Here is a 16056-nt window from a genome sequence, read left to right as displayed (position 1 = left end):
GCGACGGCGGCGGACGGCGACGGGGGCGGCGACGAGGGGCGGCGGCAACGGGGCAGAGGAGAAAGAAGAAGAGGGAGAGATGAGAAACTGACAAAATTTTTGAAGTGTTTTCTTATATAGAACAACCTTTAGTATTGGTTGGAGCCACCAACCGGTACTAAAGGTCTGTTTTGGCCAGGCCAAGTGGCGGGAACGGCACCCCTTTAGTACCGGGTGGTGGCTCGAACCGGTACTAAAGACCCCCCCCCTTTAGTACCGGTTTGAGCCACCACCCGGTACTAAAGGGGGTGCGCTGGCGCAGGTGCGGTGCGAAATGTTTAGTCCCACCTCGCTAGCCAAGGGGCGTCCACACTAGTTTATAAGCCCCAGTGCGGTAGCTCCCTCGAGCTCCTCTCCAAAGCAGGCCTACTGGGCCTAAATGTTCTGTGCTGCCCTGTGGGCCTACTGGGCCTTTGCGGGCCTGCATCCTGGCCCAACAACAGGTTGGATTTCTAGTCGTATGCAGGCCGCTGTGGCGCAGTAGGTGGGCTTTTTTTCTTATTTTTTTGATTTATTTATTTTTGTTTTATTTATTTTTGAGTTGTTTTTTGCTGTATTTAGAGTTTCTTTGTGAATATTTTTGCTTTAGGTACAAAAAATTACAAACTTTCTGTTAGTACCGGTAGTTTACAAATTTGAATAGTTTAAATTTTGAATTATTTGAAATTTGTGTGAATCACTAGTTTGTGAATAACTTAACTTTGAAAATAGATTTTCAGTGATTCTTTTGTCTTATGTTTAATATTAGTGTGTTTTATCATTATATTCAATTTGGTAATGCTTAGGTTATTTAAAAAGTAAAATGCCTTTGTAACGGATGAGTTTTCGTCCGAAACCCTGATACTTCGAAAGAGATTATCCATTTTGTACACGAAGTGCATCCAGTTTTTGCGGTAACCCTCTCTACTTTTTTGCACATGCTATGTGGGTGAAATTATGATACCATGCTAACTTTCAACCTTTTCTAAGTTCATTTGAAATGATTTTCAATTTCAGGGTCATTTAGCTGAAAAAATCAGTAAATGCATGAAAGAATTTGCTTGCACATAAAATTTCTTCGTGTTTCAAATGCCAAAACACAAAACTAGCTACCCTAACTATTACAGAGATTCCCTCCTGGGTGTGAAACACAGAAGAAAGTGATGATAGTGAAGCCGATCACATCCCAGATCTTTGGGTGTGAAACTTTTTCTTCGCGTGTGTACCTTTGCGCCGTAGCCATGGAAAATTTTCATCATTTAACTGGATGCTCGGGCCAATATTCACTGTGAATGGAGCAATTTCATCAAACTTTTCATAATCTCCTGACATGTCTGTCTTGTCATCCACTCCCACGATGTTTCTCTTCCCAGAAAGAACTATGCGCCGCTTTGGCTCATTGTACGATGCATTCGCTTCCTTATCTTTTCTTTTTCTCGGCTTGGTAGACATGTCCTTCACATAGAAAACCTGTGCCACATCATTGGCTAGGACAAATGGTTCGTCTGCATACGCAAGATTGTTGAGATCCACTGTTGTCATTCCGTACTGTGGGTCTTCCGTTACCCCGCCTCATGTCATATTGACCCATTTGCACCGAAACAAAGGGACCTTCAAACCACGTCGATAGTCAAGTTCCCATATGTCCTATATATAACCATAATATGTTTCCTTTTCCGTCTTGGTTTCTGCATCAAAGCGGACACCATTGTTTTGGTTGGTGCTCTTCTTATCTTGGGCGATCGTGTAAAATGTATTACCATTTATCTCGTACCCTTTGAAAGTCATCATATTCAAAGATGGTAACTGGGACAGCAAGTACATGTCATCTTCAATAGAGGCGTCATGCATGGTACGTGTCTGCAACCAGCTGGCGAAACTCCTGCTTTGTTCATGTGTAATCCAGTCATCAGACCGCTCCGGGTGTTTGGAGCGTAGCAAATTCTTATGTTCATCCATATACGGAGCCACCAAGGCGGAATTCTGTAGAACTGTGTAGTGTGTTTCAGTGAGAGAATGTCCGTCCATACATATTATTTGTTCCCCTCCTTGCGTGCCTTTTCCATCCAGTCTGCCCTTATGTCGCGATTCAGGAACACCATGTTGGAAATATGCCCTAGAGGCAATAATAAATTGATTATTATTATATTTCCTTGTTCATGATAATCGTTTATTATCCATGCTAGAATTGTATTGATAGGAAACTCAGATACATGTGTGGATACATAGACAACACCATGTCCCTAGTGAGCCTCTAGTTGACTAGCTCGTTGATCAATAGATGGTTACGGTTTCCTGACCATGGACATTGGATGTCGTTGATAACGGGATCACATCATTAGGAGAATGATGTGATGGACAAGACCCAATCCTAAGCATAGCACTTGATCGTGTAGTTCGTATGCTAAAGCTTTTCTAATGTCAAGTATCATTTCCTTAGACCATGAGATTGTGCACCTCCCGGATACCGTAGGAGTGCTTTGGGTGTGCCAAACGTCACAACGTAACTGGGTGGCTATAAAGGTACACTACAGGTATCTCCGAAAGTGTCTGTTGGGTTGGCATGAATCGAGACTGGGATTTGTCACTCCGTGTGACGGAGAGGTATCTCTGGGCCCACTTAGTAGGACATCATCATAATGTGCACAATGTGATCAAGGAGTTGATCACGGGATGATGTGTTACGGAACGAGTAAAGAGACTTGCCGGTAACGAGATTGAACAAGGTATCGGGATACCGACGATCGAATCTCAGGCAAGTATCGTACCAATAAACAAAGGGAATTGTATACGGGATTGATTAAGTGCTTGACATCGTGGTTCATCCGATGAGATCATCGTGGAACATGTGGGAGCCAACATGGGTATCTAGATCCCGCTGTTGGTTATTGACCGGAGAACGTCTCGGTCATGTCTGCATGTCTCCCAAACCCGTAGGATCTACACACTTAAGGTTCGATGACGCTAGGGTTATAAAGAAAGTTTGTATGTGGTTACCGAATGTTGTTCGGAGTCCCGGATGAGATCCCGGACGTCACGAGGAGTTCCGGAATGGTCCGGAGGTAAAGATTTATATATGGAAAGTCCTATTTTGGTCACCGGACAAGTTTCGGGGTCACCGGTATTGTACCGGGACCACCGGAAGGGTCCCGGGGGTCCACCAGGTGGGGCCACCTGCCCCGGGGGGCCATATGGGCTGTAGGGGTATGCACCTTGGCCTATATGGGCCATGGGCACCAGCCCCAAGAGGCCCATGCGCCAAAGGATAAGGAAAGGAAGAGTCCTAAAGGGGGAAGGCACCTCCGAGGTGCCTTGGGGAGGAGGGACTCCTCCCTAGCCGCACCCTTCCTCGGAGGAAGGGCCAAGGCTGCGCCCCCGCCCTCTCCCTTGCCCCTATATATATGTGGGGGTGGGATGGCAGCCATACCAATGCTTTTGGTGCAGCCCTCCCCCTCTCCCAAGTCCTTCCTCCTCTCCCGTGGTGCTTGGTGAAGCCCTGCAGGATTGCCACGCTCCTCCACCACCACCACGCCGTTGTGCTGCTGCTGGATGGAGTCTTCCTCAACCTCTCCCTCTCTCCTTGCTGGGTCAAGGCGTGGGAGACGTCACCGGGCTGTACGTGTGTTGAACGCGGAGGTGCCGTCCGTTCGGCACTAGGATCTCTGGTGATTTGGATCACGATGAGTACGACTCCATCAACCCTGTTATCTTGAACGCTTCCGCGCGCGATCTACAAGGGTATGTAGATCCACTCCTTCCTCGTTGCTAGATGACTCCATAGATAGATCTTGGTGACACATAAGAAAATTTTGAATTTCTGCTACGTTCCCTAATAGTGGCATCATGAGCTAGGTCTATGCGTAGTTTCTATGCACGAGTAGAACACAAGTTGTTGTGGGCGTCGATTTTGTCAATTTACTTGCCGTTACTAGTCTTATCTTGATTCGGCGGCATCGTGGGATGAAGCGGCCCGGACCGACCTTACACGTACTCTTACGTGAGACTGGTTCCACCGACTGACATGCACTAGTTGCATAAGGTGGCTAGCGGGTGTCTATCTCTCCCACTTTACTCGGATCGGATTCGATGAAAAGGGTCCTTATGAAGGGTAAATAGCAATTGGCATATCACGTTGTGGTCTTTGCGTAGGTAAGAAACGTTCTTGCTAGAAACCCATAGCAGCCACGTAAAACATGCAAACAACAATTAGAGGACGTCTAACTTGTTTTTGCAGGGTATGCTATGTGATGTGATATGGCCAAAAGGATGTGATGAATGGTATATGTGATATATGAGATTGATCATGTTCTTGTAATAGGAATCACGACTTGCATGTCGATGAGTATGACAACCGGCAGGAGCCATAGGAGTTGTCTTTATTTATTTATGACCTGCGTGTCAACATAAACGTCATGTAATTACTTTACTTTATTGCTAACCGGTAGCCATAGAAGTAGAAGTAATAGTTGGCGAGACAACTTCATGAAGACACGATGATGGAGATCATGATGATGGAGATCATGGTGTCATGCCGGTGACAACGATGATCATGGAGCCTCGAAGATGGAGATCAAAAGGAGCAAAATGATATTGGCCATATCATGTCACTGTTTGATTGCATGTGATGTTTATCATGTTTATGCATCTTGTTTACTTAGAACGACAGTAGTAAATAAGATGATCCCTCATAATAATTTCAAGAAAATGTTCCCCCTAACTGTGCACCGTTGCGACAGTTCGTTGTTTCGAAGCACCACGTGATGATCGGGTGTTAGATTCTAACGTTCACATACAACGGGTGTAAGACAGATATACACACGCGAAACACTTAGGTTGACTTGACGAGCCTAGCATGTGTATAGACATGGCCTCGGAACACAGAAGACCGAAAGGTCGAGCATGAGTCGTATGGTAGATACGATCAACATGAAGATGTTCACCGATGTTGACTAGTCCGTCTCACGTGATGACCGGACACGGCCTAGTCTACTCGGATCATGTAATCACTTAGATGACTGGAGGGATGTCTATCTGAGTGGGAGTTCATAAGATGAACTTAATTATCCTGAACATAGTCAAAAGGTCTTCGCAAATTATGCCGTAGCTCGCGCTTTAGTTCTGCTGTTTAGTTATGTTCCTAGAGAAAATTTAGTTGAAAGTTGATAGTAGCAATTATGCGGACTAGGTCCGTAAACTGAGGATTGTCCTCATTGCTTCATAGAAAGATTATGTCCTTAATACACCGCTCAGTGTGCTGAACCTCGAACGTCGTCTGTGGATGTTGCGAACATCTGACATACACATTTTTGGTAACTACATGATAGTTCAGTTAAACGGTTTAGAGTTGAGGCACCGAAGACGGTTTTGAAACGTCGCGAAACATATGAGATGTTTCGAGGGCTGAAATTGGGATTTCAGGCTCCTACCCACGTCAAGAGGTATAAGACCTCCGACGATTTTCTTAGCCTGCAAACTAAGGGAGAAAAGCTCAATTGTTGAGCTTGTGCTCAGATTGTCTGAGTACAACAATCATTTGAATCAAGTGGGAGTTGATCTTCCAGATGAGATAGTGATGTTTCTCCAAAGTCATTGCCACCAAGCTGCTAGAGCTTCGTGATGAACTATAACATATCAGGGATAGATATGATGATCCTTGAAATATTCGCGATGTTTGACACCGCGAAAGTAGAAATCAAGAAGGAGCATCAATTGTTGATGGTTGGTGAAACACTAGTTTCAAGAAGGGCAAGGGCAAGAAGGGATACTTCATGAAACGGCAATTTAGCTGCTGCTCTAGTGAAGAAACCCAAGGTTGAACCCAAACCCGACACTAAGTGCTTCTGTAATAAGGGGAACAGCCACTGGAGCAGAATTACCCTAGATACTTGGTAGATTAGAAGGCTGGCAAGGTCGATAGAAGTATATTGGATATACATTGTGTTGATGTGTACTTTACTAGTACTCCTAGTAGCACTAGGGTATTAGATACCGGTTCGGTTGCTAAGTGTTAGTAATTCGAAATAAAAGCTATGGAATAAACGGAGACTAGCTAAAGGTGAGATGAAGATATGTGTTGGAAGTATTTCCAAGGTTGATCAAATATCATACGCTCCCTCTACCATCGAGTTTGGTGTTTGCGTTGAGCATAGACATGATTGGATTATGACTATCGCAATACGGTTATTCATTTAAGGAGAATAATGGTTACTCTGTTTATTTGAATAATACCTTCAATGGTCTTACACCTAAAATGAATGGTTTATTGAATCTCGATCGTAGTGATACACATGTTCATGCCAAAAGATATAAGATAGTAATGATAGTACCACCTACTTGTGGCACTGCCACGTAAGTCATATCGGTATAAAACGCATGAAGAAGCTCCATGTTGATGGATCTTTGGGCTCACTCGTTTTTGAAAAGTTTGAGACATGCGAACCATGTCTATTGGTGTATATGCATGAAGAAACTCCATGCAAATGGACCATTTGGACTCACTTAATTTTGAATCACTTGAGACATGCAAATCATACCACATGGGCAAGATGACTGAAAGCCTCGTTTTCAGTAAAATGGAACTAGAAAGCAACTTGTTGGAAGGAATACATTTTGATGTGTGCAGTCCAATGAGTGCTGAAGCATGTAGTGGATATCGTTATGTTCTTACTTCACAGATGATTTGAGTAGATGTTGAGTATATTTACTTGATGAATCACGAGTCTGAATTATTGAAAGGTTCAAGTAATTTCAGTGTGAAGTTGAAAGATCGTCGTGACAAGAGGATAGAAGATATATGATATGATCATAGAGATGAATATCTGAATTACGAGTTTGGCACAGAATTAAGACATTGTGGAAATTGTTTCACAACTGATACAACCTGGAACACCATAGTGTGATGGTGTGTCCGAACATCATAATTGCACCCTATTGGATATGATGCATACCATGATGTCTCTTATTGAATTACCATGATAGTTTATGGGTTAGGCATTAGAGACAACCACATTCACTTTAAATAGGGCACCACGTAATTCCGATGAGATGACATCGTATGAACTATGGTTTAGAGAAACCTAAGCTGTCATTTCTTAAAAAGTTTGGGGCTGCAACGCTTATGTGAAAAAGTTTCAGGCTGATAAGCTTGAACCCAAAGCGGATAAATGCATCTTCATAGGACACCCAAAACAGTTGGGTATACCTCCTGTCTCAGATCCGAAAGCAATAAGAGATTGTTTCTTGAATCAGGTCCTTTCTCGAGGAAAAGTTTCTCTCGAAAGAATTGAGTGGGAGGATGGTGGAGACTTGATGAGGTTATTGAACCTTCACTTCAACTAGTGTGTAGCAGGGCACAGGAAGTTGTTCCTGTGGCACCTACACCAATTGAAGTGGAAGCTTATGATAGTGATCATGAAACTTTAGATCAAGTCACTACCAAACATCGTAGGATGACAAGGATGCGTACTACTTCAGAGTGGTACATAATCCTATCTTGTAAGTCATGTTGCTAGACAACAATGAACCTACGAGCCATGGAGAAGCGATGGTGGGCCCGGATTCCGATAAATGGCTCGAGGCCATAAAATCCGAGGTAGGATCCATGTATGAAAACAAAGTGTAGACTTTGGAAGAACTACTTGATGGTCGTAAGGCTGTTGAGTACAGATGGATTTTAAAAGGAAGACGGACAATGATGGCAAGTATCACCATTAAGAAAGCTCGACTTGTCGTTAAGATGTTTCCTGACAAGTTCAAGGAGTTGACTACGATGAGACTTTCTCACCCGTAGCGATGCTAAGAGTCTGTTGGAATTATATTAGCGATTACTGCATTATTTATGAAATCTTGCAGATAGGATGTCAAAACATTGTTTCCTCGATGATTTTCTTGAGGAAAGGTTGTATGTGATACAACCGGAAGGTTTTGTCAATCCTAAAAGATGCTAATAAGTAAGCAAAGCGCCAGCTATCCTTCTAAGGACTGGAGTAAGCATCTCGGAGTTGGAATGTATGCTTTGATGAGATGATCAAAGATATTGGTGTATACAAAGTTTATGAGAAACTTGTATTTCCAAAGAAGTGAGTGGGAGCACTATAGAATTTCTGATGAGTATATGTTGTTGACATATTGTTGATCAGAATGACGTAGAATTTCTGGAAAGCATATATGGTTATTTGGAAAGTGTTTTTCAATGGAAAGCCTGGATTAAGCTACTTGAACATTGAACATCAAGATCTATAAGGATAGATCAAAATGCTTAATGGTACTTTCAAATGAGCACATACCTTGACATGATCTTGAAGGTGTTCAAGATGGATCAGTCAAAGAAGGAGTTCTTGCCTGAGTTGTAAGGTATGAAGTTAAGACTTAAAGCTCGACCACGGCAGAATAGAGAGAAAGGACGAAGGTCATCCCCTATGCTTAAGACATAGGCTCTACAGTATGCTATGCTGTGTACCGCACCTGAAGTGTGCCTTGCCATGAGTCAGTCAAGGGGTACAAGAGTGATCCAAGAATGGATCACAGGACAACGGTCAAAGTTATCTTTAGTAACTAGTGGACTAAGGAATTTTCTCGATTATGGAGGTGGTAAAAGAGTTCGTCGTAAAGGGTTACGCCGATGCAAACTTTGACACTAATCCAGATTATTCTGAGTAGTAAACTGGATTCGTATAGTAGAACAGTTATTTGGAATAGCTCCAAATAGAGCGTGATAGCTGCATCTAGGAGATGACATAGAGATTTGTAAAGCACACACGGATCTGAAAGGTTCAGACCCGTTGACTATAACCTCTCTCACAAGCATAACATGATCAAACCCAGAACTCATCGAGTGTCAATCACATGGTAAATGTGAACTAGATTATTGACTCTAGTAAACTCTTTGGGTGTTAGTCACATGGGGATGTGACCTTGAGTGTTAATCACATATTGATGTGAACTAGATTATTGATTCTAGTGCAAGTGGGAGACTGTTGGAAATATGCCCTAGAGGCAATAATAAATTGATTATTATTATATTTCCTTGTTCATGATAATCGTTTATTATCCATGCTAGAATTGTATTGATAGGAAACTCAGATACATGTGTGGATACATAGACAACACCATGTCCCTAGTGAGCCTCTAGTTGACTAGCTCATTGATCAATAGATGGTTACGGTTTCCTGACCATGGACATTGGATGCCGTTGATAACGGGATCACATCATTAGGAGAATGATGTGATGGACAAGACCCAATCCTAAGCATAGCACTGGATCGTGTAGTTCGTATGCTAAAGCTTTTCTAATGTCAAGTATCATTTCCTTAGACCATGAGATTGTGCAACTCCCGGATACCGTAGGAGTGCTTTGGATGTGCCAAACGTCACAACGTAACTGGGTGGCTATAAAGGTACACTACAGGTATCTCCGAAAGTGTCTGTTGGGTTGGCATGAATCGAGACTGGGATTTGTCACTCCGTGTGACGGAGAGGTATCTCTGGGCCCACTCAGTAGGACATCATCATAATGTGCACAATGTGATCAAGGAGTTGATCACGGGATGATGTGTTACGGAACGAGTAAAGAGACTTGCCGGTAACGAGATTGAACAAGGTATCGGGATACCGACGAACGAATCTCGGGCAAGTATCGTACCGATAGACAAAGGGAATTGTATACGGGATTGATTAAGTCCTTGACATCATGGTTCATCCGATGAGATCATCGTGGGACATGTGGGAGCCAACATGGGTATCCAGATCCCGCTGTTGGTTATTGACCGGAGAACGTCTTGGTCATGTCTGCATGTCTCCCGAACCCGTAGGGTCTACACACTTAAGGTTCGATGACGCTAGGGTTATAAAGGAAGTTTGTATGTGGTTACCGAATGTTGTTCGGAGTCCCAGATGAGATCCCGGATGTCACGAGGAGTTCCGTAATGGTCCGGAGGTAAAGATTTATATATGGGAAGTCCTGTTTTGGTCACCGGACAAGTTTCGGGGTCACCGGTATTGTACCGGGACCACCGGAAGGGTCCCGGGGGTCCACCGGGTGGGGCCACCTGCCCCGGGGGGCCACATGGGCTGTAGGGGTATGCACCTTGGGCTATATGGGCCAAGGGCACCAGCCCCAAGAGGCCCATGCGCCAAAGGATAAGGAAAGGAAGAGTCCTAAAGGGGGAAGGCACCTCCGAGGTGCCTTGGGGAGGAGGGACTCCTCCCTAGCCGCACCCTTCCTTGGAGGAAGGGCCAAGGCTGCGCCCCCCTCTCCCTTGCCCCTATATATATGTGGGGGTGGGATGGCAGCCATACCAATGTTTTTGGTGCAGCCCTCCCCCTCTCCCAAGTCCTTCCTCCTCTCCCGCAGTGCTTGGCGAAGCCCTGCAGGATTGCCACGCTCCTCCACCACCACCACGCCGTTGTGCTGCTGCTGGATGGAGTCTTCCTCAACCTCTCCCTCTCTCCTTGCTGGATCAAGGCGTGGGAGACGTCACCGGGCTGTACATGTGTTGAATGCGGAGGTGCCGTCCGTTCGGCACTAGGATCTCTGGTGATTGGATCACGATGAGTACGACTCCATCAACCCCATTATCTTGAACGCTTCCGCGCGCGATCTACAAGGGTATGTAGATCCACTCCTCCCTCGTTGATAGATGACTCCATAGATAGATCTTGGTGACACGTAAGAAAATTTTGAATTTCTGCTACGTTCCCCAACACACCAATCGGCTTAAGGTCAGGAATAAAGTCAATAGAAAACTCAATGACCTCCTTAGTTTCATGGCCCTTGAAGATGCTTCCTTCTGGCCTAGCACGGTTATGAACATATTTCTTTAAGACTCCCATGAACCTCTCAAAGGGGAACATATTATGTAGAAATACAGGACCCAAAACATTAATCTTCGCATAGGTGAACTAGGACGTGCGTCATGATGTTGAAGAAGGATGGTGGGAACACCAACTCGAAACTGACAAGACATTGCACCAAATCATTCTCTAACCTTGGTATGATTTCTGGATCGATTACCTTCTGAGAGATTGCATTGAGGAATGCACATAGCTTCACAATGGCTAATCGAACGTTTTCCGGTATAAGCCCCCTCAATGCAATCGAAAGCGGTTGCGTCATAATCACGTGGCAGTCATGAGACTTTAGGTTCTGGAACTTTTTCTCTGCCATGTTTATTATTCCCTTTATATTCAATGAGAAGCCAGACGGTACCTTAATACTGAGCAGGCATTCAAAGAAGATTTCCTTCTCTTCTTTGGTAAGAGCGTAGCTTGCATGACCTTGATGTATGCCGTCTTTTCCGTGCATACGTTGCTGGTCCTCCCGTGCCTCAGGTGTATCTTTTGTCTTCCCATACATGCCCAATAAGCCAAGCAGGGTCACACAAAGATTCTTCGTCACGTGCATCACGTCGATTGCGGAGCGGACCTCTAGGTCTTTCCAATAGGGCAGGTCCCAAAATATAGATTTCTTCTTCCACATGGGTGCGCGTCCGTCAGCGTCATTCGGAACAGGTTGTCCACCAGGACCCTTTCCAAAGACCACCTTCAAATCCTTGACCATATCATATACATCAGCACCAGTACGGTGGCGAGGCTTCGTCCGGTGATCCTCCTCGCCTTTGAAATGCTTGCCTTTCTTTCTTACGGGATGCCTGCTCGGAAGAAATCGACGATGTCCCAGGTATACATTCTTCTTACAATTAGCCAAATATATACTGTCGGTATCGTCCAAACAGTGCGTGCATGCGTGGTATCCCTTGTTTGTCTGTCCTGAAAGGTTACTGAGAGCAGGACAATCATTGATGGTCGCGAACAGCAACGCCTTTAGGTCAAATTCTTCCCCCATGTGCTCATCCCATGCACGTACATCTGTTCCATTCCACAGTTGTAAGAGTTCTTCAGCTAATGGCCTTAGGTACACATCAATGTCGTTGCTGGGTTGCTTAGGGCCTTGGATGAGCACTGGCATCATAATGAACTTTCGCTTCATGCACAACCAAGGAGGAAGGTTATACAAACATAGAGTCACAGGTCAGGTGCTATGGTTGCTGCTCTTCTCCCCAAAAGGATTAATGCCATCTATGCTTAGACCAAACCATACGTTCCTTGCGTCATCTGGAAACTCCTTCCCGTACTTTCTTTCGATTTTTCTCCACTGCGACCCGTCAGCGGGTACTCTCAACTTTCCGTCTTTCTTATGGTCTTCTCTGTGCCATCGCATCGCCTTGGCATGCTCTTTGTTTGGAACAAACATTTCAACCATGGTATTATAGGAGCATACCACATCACCTTGGCAGGAATCTTCTTCCTGGGGCGCTCGCCCTTGACATCACCAGGGTCATCGCGGCTGATCTTATAGTGCAATGCACCGCATACCGGGCAAGCATTCAAATCCTCGTACTCACCGCGGTAGAGGATGCAATCATTAGGGCATGCATGTATCTTCTGCACCTCTAACCCTAGATGGCAGACAGCCTTCTTTGCTTCGTACGTACTCTCGGGCAATTCGTTGTCCCTTGGAAGCATATTCTTTATCATTACCAGCAACTTTCCAAATCCCTTGTCAGATACACCATTTTCTGCCTTCCATTGTAGCAATTCCAGTGTGGTGCCCAACTTTTTCTTGTCACCTACGCAATTCGGGTACAATAATTTTTTGTGATCCTCTAACATGCGCTGCAACTTCTTCTTCTCCAAATCACTTGCGCAGTTTCTCTTTGCATCAGCAATGGCCCGACCTAGATCATCAACGGGCTCATACGATGCCTCTTCTTCAGCTTCTTCCTGCATTGCCGGCTCAGCTTCTTCCCGCATTACCGGCTCAGCTTCTTCCCTCATTGTTGTATCATCGTATATAGGGAACCCATGGCCAGGATAGTTGTCGTCGTCCTCTTCTTCTTCATTGTCTTCCATCATAATCCCTCTTTCTCCATGCTTGGTCCAAACATTATAGTGGGGCATGAAACCGGACTCAAACAGGTGGACGTGAATGGTTCTTGACGTAGAGTAATTGTGACCATTCTTACAGCCAGCACATGGACAAGGCATGAAACCATCCGCCCGCTTGTTTGCCTCAGCCACAAGCAAAAAAGTACGCACACCATTAATGAACTCGGGAGAGCATCGGTCATCGTACATCCATTGCCGGCTCATCTTCAATACACAGCACCGAAAACACCAAATTAATACAATACATAAAGTTCATACATAAAGATCATACAACACTTAAATGCAACAAACAAATAACTCTCTAGCTAAAGAATTTAAATGCAACAACAAATGCGATCAAGATCGCAACTAAGGTAACAATTGATCCAACAGCATAATGATACCAAGCCTCACTATGAATGTCATATTTTCTAATCTTTCTAATCTTCAAGCGCATTTTCTCCATCTTAATCTTGTGATCATCGACGACATCGGCAACATGCAACTCCAATTCCATCTTCTCCCCCTCAATTCTTTTCAATTTTTCCTTCAAATCCTCGTTTTCTCTTTCAACTAAATTTAACCTCTCGACAATAGGGTCGGTTGGAATTTCCGGTTCAACTACCTCCTACATACAAATATCTATGTCAACCTGATGGGCATAATTTGTCATAAACACGAAATGCAATGAATAATTTTAAAAGAGAATATACCACATCCGAATCATAACCCGGACGAGGGCCGACGGGGACGGATATCAAAACCATGGCACTATGTATACCAAACAACATATGGGTAAGATAATTATACGAGTAACTATATATCCAAATCACACAAACATCAATATTTTATATAAAACTTCATGAACAAGAGGCTCACCACAAGGTGGTGATGGCGACGGGACATTGTGGGCGATCGACGGTGGTTACGACGGAGATTTTGAAGGCGCTAAGTAAACCATACCTACATATGCAAAACTAAGTGTTATTTTTGACCTCAAATTGCATATAAATCAAATACTAGCACATATATATAATTCCTCCCAAATTACTAAACTAAAAAATCAATCACTATATAAAGCATTGCACGAGCTAATCTAGCAATGAGAGATGAAAGGACAAAGTTGCTAACCTTTGTGATCATTTGAATGGATGGGGGCCTTCAAATCTTGACAAATTTTGGGCAAAATGTGTGATGAGCTTGAGAGGAAGAGGGAAAAGAACAGAGAGGAGAAGGGAAAGGGGAAGAACAGAGCGAGCTCGGGTGGACGAAAGGTCTATGTAGGACGACCTTTAGTACCGGTTCGTGATACGACCCGGTACTAAAGGTGCTGGAGGGGCCTCAGACTGACAACATCCTACCACCACTCACTTTAGTACCGGTTCGTGGCACGAACCGATGCTAAAGGTTTGCCACGGACCGGTACTAATGAGAGCGTCCGGCTAGCCGTTGGAACCGGCACTAATGCACACATTAGTGTCGGCGCAAATTCAAACCGGCACTAATGTGCTTCACATTTGACCTTTTTTCTACTAGTATCAAAATAGAATTTGGACGGCAGACAGATTGGAGAAGCTAGCACGGATGGCCAAACTGTGGCCTTTGTACACTTTGCAAGCAGGAGCAAGAGTCTGTTGACCACCTTTTCTACAAATGCCGCTTCTCTATCCGCCTATGGGGATTAGTCAAGGACCGGCTGCAACTGGTGAGCATTGATACTTCCTCATGGCACCTCTCAGGCAACATCGAAGAGTGGTGGGTGGGCCTCTCCGACACATCTATCCCCAACAAGAAGGCGATGGCCTCACTCACCATGCCAGTTGCCTGGACCATTTGGAACGAGAGGAATGCGCGAGTGTTCCGTCAGAAGAGTGCTCCGCCGACGGTTCTACTCGCCAACATTAAGAAGGAGGCCACGCTTTGGGTATCAACGGGTGCAAGAAAGTTGGGATACTTGATGACGCGAGAGTAGTCGGTCACCTTTATTTCGAGTGTTGCGACGCTGTCAGTGTTGTAACACGAACATAAACTCTATCCCTCTTATTTAATGAGTGAGGCAAATCTTTTGCCTCTCTTCAAAAAAAAAATCTGCACCTACTCATGGCTTCTTGCCCCCCTGCACAGATTCGTCACGGCGCGTCGCCTCACCCACCCGCCGAATCGCCATCGAAGCGTCCATGTTGCCATGGCCTATTCGCCTAATAGTTGGATAATTTATGAAAAAAGTACGGCAAGTCGCTACCATCAAGTCCAAGTGTGTACCTATATGACTTCCTTCTAATTTTTCTGTAGGTCTAGAGCTTCTAGTTTCAAGGATGGTACAATTAAGATTGAATTACTGTGATTTGCTAGTGTTGGTAAGGAGTAGAATCGAGTCCAAGTGGTTCTCATTTATGTGGATCATTACTTGGCCTTTGAATACACAACTCAGAACAACACAATGTAACTAAGTACATCTTCATAATTATAAATTCAACAAATATGTTTTATCTTTTGTTTCGATGCTAGCATGTTCAAACTTAAATAGTGTAGCCTTAGCTGATTAAACGTGTGTTCATAATTTTTATGCTTTATTGTTCAACTTGGGCGAAAGATTTCATATAATCAACTACAAATTCAAGTAGAGCACTATTTTTATAAGGATATTTACTACTTGTTATCTAGAATTGTTGAGTATGTTAGTTTTACATGCATAACATAGCTTGGCGTCCACACATGTATTTTAGGCGTGGACATCGGGACATTTTCGTCCTAGGTCCGCCCCCTAATAGTCCTATATCCAGCATTCAACCATTAGCAGCCAACTCATAAATCAATCTAGAACGACCGAACCGACTAGAACAGTCTTCCGTGTTCCAGATCACCTGCCTGTCTGCTAGTCATCTTAGGCCCGGCGGGTTCATCTAACCCGCTCATCACACGATTAATCATAGCTCTAATCGCCAAGCATAAACTATCGATAAATCTAGTGCTAAGATTTGTTCAGCTGCCCATGTCGCCGTCTTGCACTAGATCATTATTTGGTTTATTAGGTGCAGAGTCGTTCTCCAACCAAATGCATCGTCATCGTGCCACTGATTAATTAATCAGTCAGTATAATTAAGCACGGATGCC

The sequence above is a fragment of the Triticum dicoccoides genome, chromosome 7A, assembly GCF_002162155.2.
Source record: "Triticum dicoccoides isolate Atlit2015 ecotype Zavitan chromosome 7A, WEW_v2.0, whole genome shotgun sequence".
Classification (NCBI taxonomy): Eukaryota; Viridiplantae; Streptophyta; class Magnoliopsida; order Poales; family Poaceae; genus Triticum; species Triticum dicoccoides.
This window is presented reverse-complemented; position numbering follows the sequence as displayed.